We start from the raw sequence: 10,694 nt of genomic DNA, 5'->3' as shown, positions 1-10,694 counted from the left end.
TGACACAGAGTGTTGGACTGGAGGGGCCACTGGCCTGACCCAACTTGGCTTCTCTTCTGTTCTTATGTCTCAAACCCTGAGCTGTCCTGGAGGGACCGGCTGGGTTCATAAGGGAAGGCCAACCTGGTGGGTGCCTTGCCACACCACACCTGCGGGAACAAAGCACAAAGAGCAGGAGACTAGAAGCTATTGCACTTGGGGAACAGCCGCACTCCAGCCTCTGAAACACATGGGGATGTGGGGGGCTCCTCCATGGCAAAGAAGCAAATTCCAGGTGAAGGGGTGCATCGCCTGTTGAGTGACTCAACAGGTGATGTGCCCCCCATTCCAGCCACCTCCTTCCCGGCCTTTCAGGCTGCTCTGCAGATCTTGGGGAAAGGGGGGTCTGAAGATTTCTCCCCCCCAAAAAAAACCCTGCTAGCCACAGCACTCCCTAAGCTGGACAACTCTAGGGTGACTCCAACCAGGAAGGGAAGACAAAGAGGCCGTTGCATAAGTGAGCCGAAGAGGCTCAACAGGTTTCTGCCGCTGTGCTTTTCACAAGAAGGTAGAAGGCGTGTGCACGCTCCACTGCTCTTAAAGGCAGCCGGCACCGCGTGAGAGAAGGAAGGTTGTCTCCTGGCCTGAGTTCAAGTCACACACGGTGGTGGCCTGTCTGCTCATCCCTCCAAGAGCGAGCAGTCTGCCAGGCAGGATGGAGAAAAAGCCCCAAGCGAATCACCGCGCCCTGCTCAACGAGGGGAAGGAGGATGAGATGGTAAGCATTCCTTTGTCCGGACCCCCAGCGGAGAGGGGTGTTTTTTGGGGGGAGGGGGACTCGAGCAGGATGTCTCTGGTCCTAGGTGAGCCACAGAGCCCTGTGCCAGGCGGCTGGTTTCTAGCTGAAGTGGTTCAGAAATGAGCAGGTGGAGAAGCTGCTGGCTTTGAAGTTCTCTGGCAAATCTCCCCCAGCCTCTCCCCTCTGCCGCTGCCCCCTGATTCAAGGTGTTCTCGGTAAGGCCTGGTGTTCAGGGCCCGTGGTCAGGGGAGGCTCCTGGCCCTCTGAAAAGGCCTGGCCCAGTCTTGGTGGCACCAACTGGGGCTGCCCACTGAGGTCTCCATTATTGCCCCATCCAAGTGCCTGGCCCTCTGCGGAGCAGGAGACAGACAGATACTGCGATCTCGAAACTGGAAGGGAGAGAGCAAAGGAAATCAAGGGACAGGGAGACCGAAAGGAACGGGGAAGAACCTGCATCCATTCCTGGCCTCTGCATGAGGGCTGAATTGCTGCAGAGGAGGGGAAAGCCCGCATAAGCCGTTTAGCTGCAGGGAAAGGGCGTCAGAGAGCGAAGGAGGAAGGGCTGGCCCAGGGTGTGCCTGGTGCCCACAGGTTCAGTATAATACAGTGGGTTCAATGCAATGAAGAGGTGAGGTGGAAGCCATCATAGCTCTTGTTGTTGTTGAGTGAGTGCTCCCTTCTCATTGGGTGGCCAAAGTATTTGAGCTTCAGCTTCAGCATCTGACCTTCCAGGGAACAGTCTGGGTTGATTTCCCTTAGGACTGACTGATTGGATCTTCTTGTAGTCCAAGGGACTCCTGAGTCTTCTCCAGTGAGGGCTCCCTTCTCATTGGGTGGCCAAAGTGTTTGAGCTTCAGCATCTGACCTTCCAGGGAACAGTCTGGGTTGATTTCCCTGAGGACTGACTGATTGGATCTTCTTGCAGTCCAAGGGACTCTCAAGAGTCTTCTCCAGCACCGCAGCTCAAAAGCATCTATTCTTCTGCGCTCGGCCTTCCTTATGGTCCAACTCTCACAGCCATACATTACTACTGGGAAGACCATCGCTTTGACTATACGGACTTTTGTTGGCAGGGTGATGTCTCTACTTTCTATTCTACTGCCCAGGTTTGCCATAGCTGTCCTCCCAAGGAGCAAACGTCTTTTAATTTCATGGCTACAGTCACCATCTGCAGTGATCTTGGATCCCAGAAATGTGAAGTCTGTCACTACTTCCATGTCTTCCCCTTCTATTTGCCAAGGTGTGATGGGGCCGGATGCCATGATCTTATTTTTTTTTAATGTTGAGTTTCAAATCTACTTTTGCGCTCTCCTCTTTCACTATCAACAAGAGGTTCTTTAGGTCCTTCTCACTTTCTGCTATTAGAATGGTATAATCTGCATATCTGAGTTTGTTGTTGTTTTCCCCAGCAATCTTAATTCCATTTTGTGATTCATCCAGTCCAGCATTCCGCATGATGTACTCTGCATATAAATTAAATAAGCAGGGTGACAATATGTATCCTTGTCATCAAACTCCTCTTCCAATTCTAAACCAATCAGTTGTTCCATATCCTGTTCTGACAGTTGCTTCTTGACCCTTATACAGGTTTCTGAGGAGACATGTGAGATCATAGAATCATAGAGTTGGAAGGGATCTCTAGGGTCATCTAGTCCAACCCCCTGCACAATGCAGGAAACTCACAAATACCTCCCCCTAAATTCACAGGATCTTCATTGCTGTCAGATGGCCATCTAGCCTCTGTTTAAAAACCTCCAAGGAAGGAGAGCCCACCACCTCCCGAGGAAGCCTGTTCCACTGAGGAATCACTCTAACGGTCAGGAAGTTCTTCCTAATGTTGAGCTGGAAACTCTTTTGATTTAATTTCAACCCATTGGTGCTGGTCCTACCTTCCAGGGCCACAGAAAACAATTCCACACCATCCTCTATATGACAGCCCTTCAAGTACTTGAAGATGGTGATCCTATCACCTCTCACCTGCCTCCTCTCCAGGCTAAACAAGCCCAGCTCCTTCAGCCTTTCCTCACAGGACTTGGTCTCCAGACCCCTCACCATCTTCGTTGCCCTCCTCTGGACCCGTTCCAGCTTGTCTATATCCTTTTTAAAATGTGGTGCCCAAAACTGAGCACAATACTCCAGATGAGGTCTTACCAGAGTGGAGTAAAGCGATACCATCGCATCACGTGATCTGGACACTATACTTCTGTTGATACAGCCCAAAATTTCATTTGCCTTTTTAGCCACCGCATCACACTGTTGACTCATGTTCAGCGTATGATCCATTAAGACCCCTAGATCCTTTTTGCACATACTACTGCTAAGACAAGTCTCCCCCATCCTATAACCATGCAATGGATTTTTCCTTCCTAAATGCAGAACTTTACATCCCTGTTAAAATTCATTTGATTGGTTTTAGCCCAGTTTTCCAGCCTGTCAAGGTCATCCTGTATCCTGTTTCTGTCTTCTTATGTGTTTGCAACCCCTCCCAATTTAGTATCCTCTGTAAATTTAATAAGCATTCCTTCTATTCCTTCATCCAAAGCATTGATAAAGATGTTGAACAAAACAGGTCCCAGGACAGATCTTTGAGGCCCTCCACTTGTCACTCCTCTCCAAGAGGATGAGGAACCATTCGCAAGCACTCTTGGGGTGCGATCTGTCAACCAGTTACAGAGCCACCTAATAGTAACAGGACCCAAAACACATTTTACCAACTTGTCAACAAGGAGAGTATGTGGAACCTTATCAGAAGCCTTACTGAAATCAAGATAAACAATGTCTACAGCATTCCCCTGATCCAGCAAGGTAGTAATTTTCTCAAAAAAAGAGATCAGGTTAGTCTGACATGATTTATTCTTGAGAAAACCATGCTGGCTTTTAGTAATCACATCCATTCTTTCTAAATGTTCCAGGACCGACTGATGATTTGTTCTAAAACTTTTCCAGGTATAGACGTCAAGCTGACGGGCTGGTAGTTACCTGGATCCTCTTTTTCCCCCTTCTTGAAGATGGGGACAACATTCGCCCATCTCCAATCTTCCAGCACCTCTCCTGTTCTCCAAGAATTTTCAAAAATAATAGCCCAAGGCTCAGAAATTACATCTGCAAGCTCTTTTAGAACCCTTGGATGCAATTCATCTTTCCCCGAGGACTAAGTTTCATTTAAAGAAAGTAGGTGTTTATGTACCACCCCTATGCTAATCCTAGGTTGGAACTTCATACCCTCCTTATATGTTCTGTTTTTGCCATGTTGAGCACCGTTCCCCTCAGAGGAGGAGATTGAAGAAAAGTAGGAATGACTTGGTGGTCTCTAGCAGACCCCCACAATATTGTTTCTTACTCCTTTTATTTTTACCCAGAGACTCTCAACTGAGCTGCCATGCTCCGATTCACATATTTCCTCACAAGTATATACCTTCTTCACATATACTGCTACACCTCCTCTCTTTCTCGTTTCCCTGTCCCTTTTAAATAAGTTGTACCCCTGAATCCTAATATTCCAGTTGTGAGTGTCATCCCACCACATTTCAGTAAGGCCTATTATGTCATAGTCTCCTTCCTTTATTAGGACTTCCAGTTCCTCCTGTTTGTTTCCCATACTCTGTGCATTAGCGTAGATACATCGGAATGCATGTTTTATGCGTCCCAAGGGTTTGGTTTCCGTACAAGCCTGCAAGTTAACATTACCTAGCGTATGCGCCACTCTCTGCAAATCTTTAATGATCTTATCCCCAGTTTCTGGCATCATACAAGGCTTTGGATTATTGTCTCGCTCCCCCAATGATGGGCTGGTACTCCCATTCCTTTAAGGACTTGCCACAGTTTGTTGTGATCCACGCCATCAAAGGCTTTAGCGTAGTCGATGAAGCAGAAATAGATGTTTTTCTGATACGCCCATGCTTTCTCCATAATCCAGCAAACGTTGGCAATTTGATCTGCAGTCGCTCTACCACTCTGAAACCCAGCTTGAACTTCCGGTAGTTATTATTAGGTACAGCATAATATAGGGCTGCACTAAAGACTGGAGTACTGGGCCAACGAGGCCAACATATACACTACAAAGTTCCCACGCTAGCACTCCATTGGGTCATTCATTCACTCCATTGGGTCATAATGCCTCTGTATAAATCGATGGTGCGGTCTCATTTGGAGTACTGTGTGCAGTTCTGGTCGCCGCACCTCAAAAAGGATATTATAGCATTGGAGAAAGTTCAGAAAAGGGCAACTAAAATGATTAAAGGGCTGGAACACCTTCCCTATGAAGAAAGGTTGAAACGCTTAGGGCTCTTTAGCTTGGAGAAACGTCGACTGAGGGGTGACATGATAGAAGTTTACAAGATAATGCATGGGATGGAGAAAGTAGAGAAAGAAGTACTTTTCTCCCTTTCTCACAATACAAGAACTCGTGGGCATTCGATGAAATTGCTGAGCAGACAGGTTAAAACGGATAAAAGGAAGTACTTCTTCACCCAAAGGGTGATTAACATGTGGAATTCACTGCCACAGGAGGTGGTGGCATCCACAAGCATAGCCACCTTCAAGAAGGGGTTAGATAAAAATATGGAGCAGAGGTCCATCAGTGGCTATAAGCCACAGTGTGTGTGTATGTATGTATATATATATATATATATATATATATATATATATATATATATATATATATATATATATATATATATATATTTGGCCGCTGTGTGACACAGAGTGTTGGACTGGATGGGCCATTGGCCTGATCCAACAGGGCTTCTCTAATGTTCTTCTGTGATACAGAGTGTTGGACTGGATGGGCCACTGGCCTGATCCAACAGGGCTTCTCTTATGTTCTTATGAGACACAGAGTGTTGGACTGGATGGGCCACTGGCCTGATCCAACAGGGCTTCTCTTATGTTCTTATGAGACACAGAGTGTTGGACTGGAGGGGCCACTGGCCTGATCCAACAGGGCTTCTCTTATGTTCTTCTGTGACACAGAGTGTTGGACTGGATGGGCCACTGGCCTGATCCAACAGGGCTTCTCTTATGTTCTTATGTGACACAGAATGTTGGACTGGATGGGTCATTGGCCTGATCCAACAGGGCTTCTCTTATGTTCTTATGTTCAAATCGGCCAGGGGCTCCTGATTGGAGCAGGGCAACAGGTATTTGGATGCTGCTGTCTATTGTTTCTGAGTCCCCAAGCTCTGGCCGTCCGGCTGCAATGAGCCCGGCAGGAAGACAGGCACAATAGTCCTCGCACAACACTCAGGAAATGGCTCATTGCGCTTTGGGTGAACATCTGGGAACACCTGGCTGGTGACACAAAGCAGTCCTCATCCCGCCAGGCCATTCATTGCTGCAGCCCTCCAGGCCCTGCCCTGTTCTCTGCCTGGGAAGGATGCGGCCGGGCTCTGCCTCCTCTGGGGCTGGAGGCTGCTTTTTGCATCTGCCGTCTGTGATCGCTGGCTGCCTTTGTTGCACTGGGCACTCTTCACCCCCTTCAGCCTCCGCTGCCCAGCTGAGGAGCTTGACAGATCCTGGTGGCACCAGAAGCCCAGATCCCTCTCAGCAAAGTTCTGGCTGGGCTGGAACAGAAAGGGTCACCTGGGAAGCTGCTCCCCTTGGCGGGCAGAGATCATGGTGCGAATGTGGCACCCGATGGTTCTGTGAGATCTCCCCCTGGGCGAGAGCTCTGTTGTCCTGGGCTGAGTCTCTGGGGGCTGAGGCTGAAAGGTCTGCTGCTGGAGGGGGCCATGGCTGCCTCTGGCTGTCTCCCCAAGGGGGGTCTCCCTCCACAGTCTGCAGTCCCCTCTTTCACTGGGGACATGGGGTAGGGGTTAAGGAGCGTTGCCAGGTCCAATTCAAGAAATATCTGGGGACTTTGGGGGTGGAGCCAGGAGACATTGGGGTGGAGCCAGGAGCAAGGGTGTGACAAGCATAATTGAACTCCAAGGGGAGTTCTGGCCATCACATTTAAAGGGAATGCACACCTTTTAAATGCCTTTTCCCCAATAGGAATAATGACGAATAGGGGCATCTTCTTTGGGGGCTCATAGAATTGGACCCCCTGGTCCAATCCTCTTGACATTTGGAGGAGGTTTTGAGGAGAGGCATTGGGTGCTATTTGGTGCCTCTATCTCAAAAAACAACTCCCTTAGAGCCCCAGATACCTGCGGATCAATTCTCCATTATACCCCATGGGAACTGGTCTCCCTAGGGAATAATGGAATGCCCAGCAGATATTTGCTTCCCCCCATCCACCACTTTCTTGCCTGAAGAAAGGGGAGGGCCTCTAAACCAGTGTATCCCCTACCCCTACCTGGGGACTGGCAAGCCTATGGTTAAGTGTGTGGACTCTTTTTCTGGGAGAGCTGGGTTTGATTCCCCACTCCTCCACTTGCACCTGCTGGAATGGCCTTGGCTCAGCCATAGCTCTCTTATCTGGCAGAACCGGGTTTGATTCCCCACTCCTCCACTTGCACCTGCTGGAATGGCCTTGGCTCAGCCATAGCTCTCTTATCTGGCAGAACCGGGTTTGATTCCCCACTCCTCCACTTGCACCTGCTGGAATGGCCTTGGGTTAGCCAGAGCTCTCTTATCTCGGAGAACCGGGTTTTATTCCTCACTCCTCCACTTCCAGCTGCTGGAATGGCCTTGGCTCAGCCAGAGCTCTCTTGTCTGGGAGAACCGGGTTTGATTCCTCACTCCTCAGGGATGTTTAGCCTGGAGAGGAGGCAGCTGAGAGGTGATAGGATCACCATCTTCAAGTACTTGAAGGGCTGTCATATAGAGGATGGCGTGGAATTGTTTTTTGTGGCCCCAGAAGGTCGGACCGGAACCAATGGGTTGAAATTAAATCAAAAGAGTTTCTGACTCAACATTAGGAAGAACTTCCTGACTGTTAGAGCTGTTCCTCAGTGGAACAGGCTTCCTTGGGAGGTGGTGGGCTCTCATTCCTTGGAGGTTTTTAAACAGAGGCTAGATGGCCATCTGACAGCAATGAAAATCCTGTGAATTTAGGGGGAGGTGTTTGTGAGGTTCCTGCATTGTGCAGGGGGTTGGACTAGATGACCCTGGAGGTGCCTTCCAACTCTAGGATTCTATGATTCCTGACTGTTAGAGTGGTTCCTCAGTGAAACAGGCTTCCTCCTTGGGAGGTGGTGGGCTCTCCTTCCTTGGAGGTTTTTAAATAGAGACTGGATGCCCATCTGACAACAATGAAGATCCTGTAAATTTAGGGGGAGGTGTTTGTGAGTTTCCTGCATTGTGCAGGGGGTTGCACTAGATGACCCTGGAGGTCCCTTCCAACTCTATGATTCTAAGCAAGCAATCCTCACCCCAATTCTGAGGTGGACTCTATGGCATTATACCCCACGGAGGGCCTTTCCCTCCTCAACCCCCTCCCCCCAGCCTCCACTCCTGAGTCACCGGGAAGTTCCCAGCTTGGAGGCGGCAGCCCAGCCAGTGAAGTCACTGGGGAATAGGGGAGGTTAGGGGTTTTCAGAGAGACAAGTTGGCTTAAGGAGTGTGGAGTTGCTGCCTGCCTTTCTTCCACCTGCAGGTGACTAGGGGAGGGATAATACCAGTTCAAGATGGCGTGTACTTCTGCTCTCGAGAAAATGCCTCAGGGTCCTTCACACCTCTTCAAATTGATGTCCTTCACAGGAAATATTTGGCTACAAGTCCCACTGGTTCCGGAGGGCCCTGTGCATTGCTGGGTACTTCCTGAGCTGTGGAGCTCTCCTGCTCATCTTTTACTGGAAGCCGGCTTGGGACGTCTGGGCGAACTGTGTGCCGTGCGACTTGCAGGAGGCAGACGTGGTGTTGCTCAGAGCCACGGTAGGTTCCTTTCCTTCTCCCAGGCAGACCACATCCTCGGATGTTACGACCAGAGCAGGCTGTACTCAGCATGCCCAGGTGTGCTGAGCTCCCCGCTCAGAAGTGAGAGATCCGGTGCGCTGCAAAGTTTAGCCATCTGGAACATTCTTTTTATAGGGTATAAAATTTCTAAGCCTCATGGCTTATGGTAGCCTGGATGATCTGAAAATGTGCAAATGCCTAAGGAAATACCAGGCTCAAGCTGATGGGCATGGTGTGAGCCACTTTCTTCCTGCACAGCTGTTTATCATTGTAGCGTGGAAGGTATTTTATTTGTTATTTGCTGCAGAGGACCTGAAGCCAGGCTTGTCACTTTCAGGTAGAAAATTGCTGTGGAAACGTAATGATACAGAGAATTCTTGCCGAGGTTTGACTGGCTGGAAGGAGATCATAGGCAGACACAGCAGTGTTAACGACTTCCAGGGGGTGGCTGGAAATCTCCTGAATTAGAACTCATCTCCAGGCTACAGAGATCAGTCCCCCTGGAGAAAATGTTTGTTTTGGAACGGGGATTCTATGGTGCTGTTCCCTGCTGAGGCCCTCCCCAAATCCCTCCCTCCTCAGGATCCACCCCCCCCCTCCCAAATCTCCAGGTATCATTCGAACAGCCCTGGCCAGCGAAATGACCCTTCTTTGAAGAAGATGAAGAAAAAGATATTGGATTTATATCCCGCCCTCCACTCCGAAGAGTCTCAGAGCAGCTCACAATCTCCTTTCCCTTCCTCCCCCACAACAGACACCCTGTGAGGTAGATGAAGATATTGGATTTATATCCCGCCCTCCACTCCGAAGAGTCTCAGAGCGGCTCACAATCTCTTTTACCTTCTTCCTCCTCAACAGACACCCTGTGAGGTAGATGAAGATATTGGATTTATATCCCGCCCTCCACTCCGAAGAGTCTCAGAGCAGCTCACAATCTCCTTTCCCTTTCCTCCCCCACAACAGACACCCTGTGAGGTAGATGAAGATATTGGATTTATATCCCGCCCTCCACTCCGAAGAGTCTCAGAGTGGCTCACAATCTCCTTTCCCTTCCTCCCCCACAACAGACACCCTGTGAGGTAGATGAAGATATTGGATTTATATCCCGCCCTCCACTCCGAAGAGTCTCAGAGCAGCTCACAATCTCCTTTCCCTTCCTCCCCCACAACAGACACCCTGTGAGGTAGATGAAGATATTGGATTTATATCCCGCCCTCCACTCCGAAGAGTCTCAGAGTGGCTCACAATCTCCTTTCCCTTCCTCCCCCACAACAGACACCCTGTGAGGTGGGTGGGGCTGAGAGGGCTCTCACAGCAGCTGCCCTTTCAAGGACAGAGTCTCAGAGTAGTTCGCAATCTCCTTTCCCTTCCTCCCTCACAACAGACACCCTGTGAGGTGGGTGGGGCTGAGAGGGCTCCCCCAGAAACTGCCCTTTTTAGGATAGAATCTCAGAGCGGCTCACAATCTCCTTTCCCTTCCTCCCCCACAACAGACACCCTGTGAGGTAGATGAAGATATTGGATTTATATCCCGCCCTCCACTCCGAAGAGTCTCAGAGTGGCTCACAATCTCCTTTCCCTTCCTCCCCCACAACAGACACCCTGTGAGGTGGGTGGGGCTGAGAGGGCTCTCACAGCAGCTGCCCTTTCAAGGACAGAGTCTCAGAGTAGTTCGCAATCTCCTTTCCCTTCCTCCCTCACAACAGACACCCTGTGAGGTGGGTGGGGCTGAGAGGGCTCCCCCAGAAACTGCCCTTTTTAGGATAGAATCTCAGAGCGGCTCACAATCTCCTTTCCCTTCCTCCCCCACAACAGACACCCTGTGAGGTGGGTGGGGCTGAGAGGGCTCTCCCAGAAAGTGCCCTTTCTAGGATTGGGTCTCAGAGCGGCTCACAATCTCCTTTACCTTCCTCCCCCACAACAGACACCCTGACTCAGCCTTCCATCCTTCCGAGGTCGGTCAAATGAGTACCCAGCTTGCTGGGGGGAAAGTGTAATGACTGGGGAAGGCAATGGCAAACCACCCTGTAAAAAGTCTGCCGTGAAAACGTGAAAGCAACGTCACCCCAGAGTCGGAAAC

General features: G+C 49.9%; 1 pseudogene; it reads left to right on the top strand.

The window, feature by feature from the left end:
- Positions 1–694: 694 nt before the first annotated feature.
- Positions 695–10,694, top strand: part of LOC132574436 (probable cation-transporting ATPase 13A5) — a 61,397-nt pseudogene continuing 51,397 nt past the window's right edge.

The sequence above is a fragment of the Heteronotia binoei genome, chromosome 6 (genome assembly GCF_032191835.1).
Source record: "Heteronotia binoei isolate CCM8104 ecotype False Entrance Well chromosome 6, APGP_CSIRO_Hbin_v1, whole genome shotgun sequence".
NCBI lineage: Eukaryota > Metazoa > Chordata > Lepidosauria > Squamata > Gekkonidae > Heteronotia > Heteronotia binoei.
Note: the sequence above shows the minus strand (reverse complement) of the source record. Positions and strands in the feature narration are given on the sequence as shown.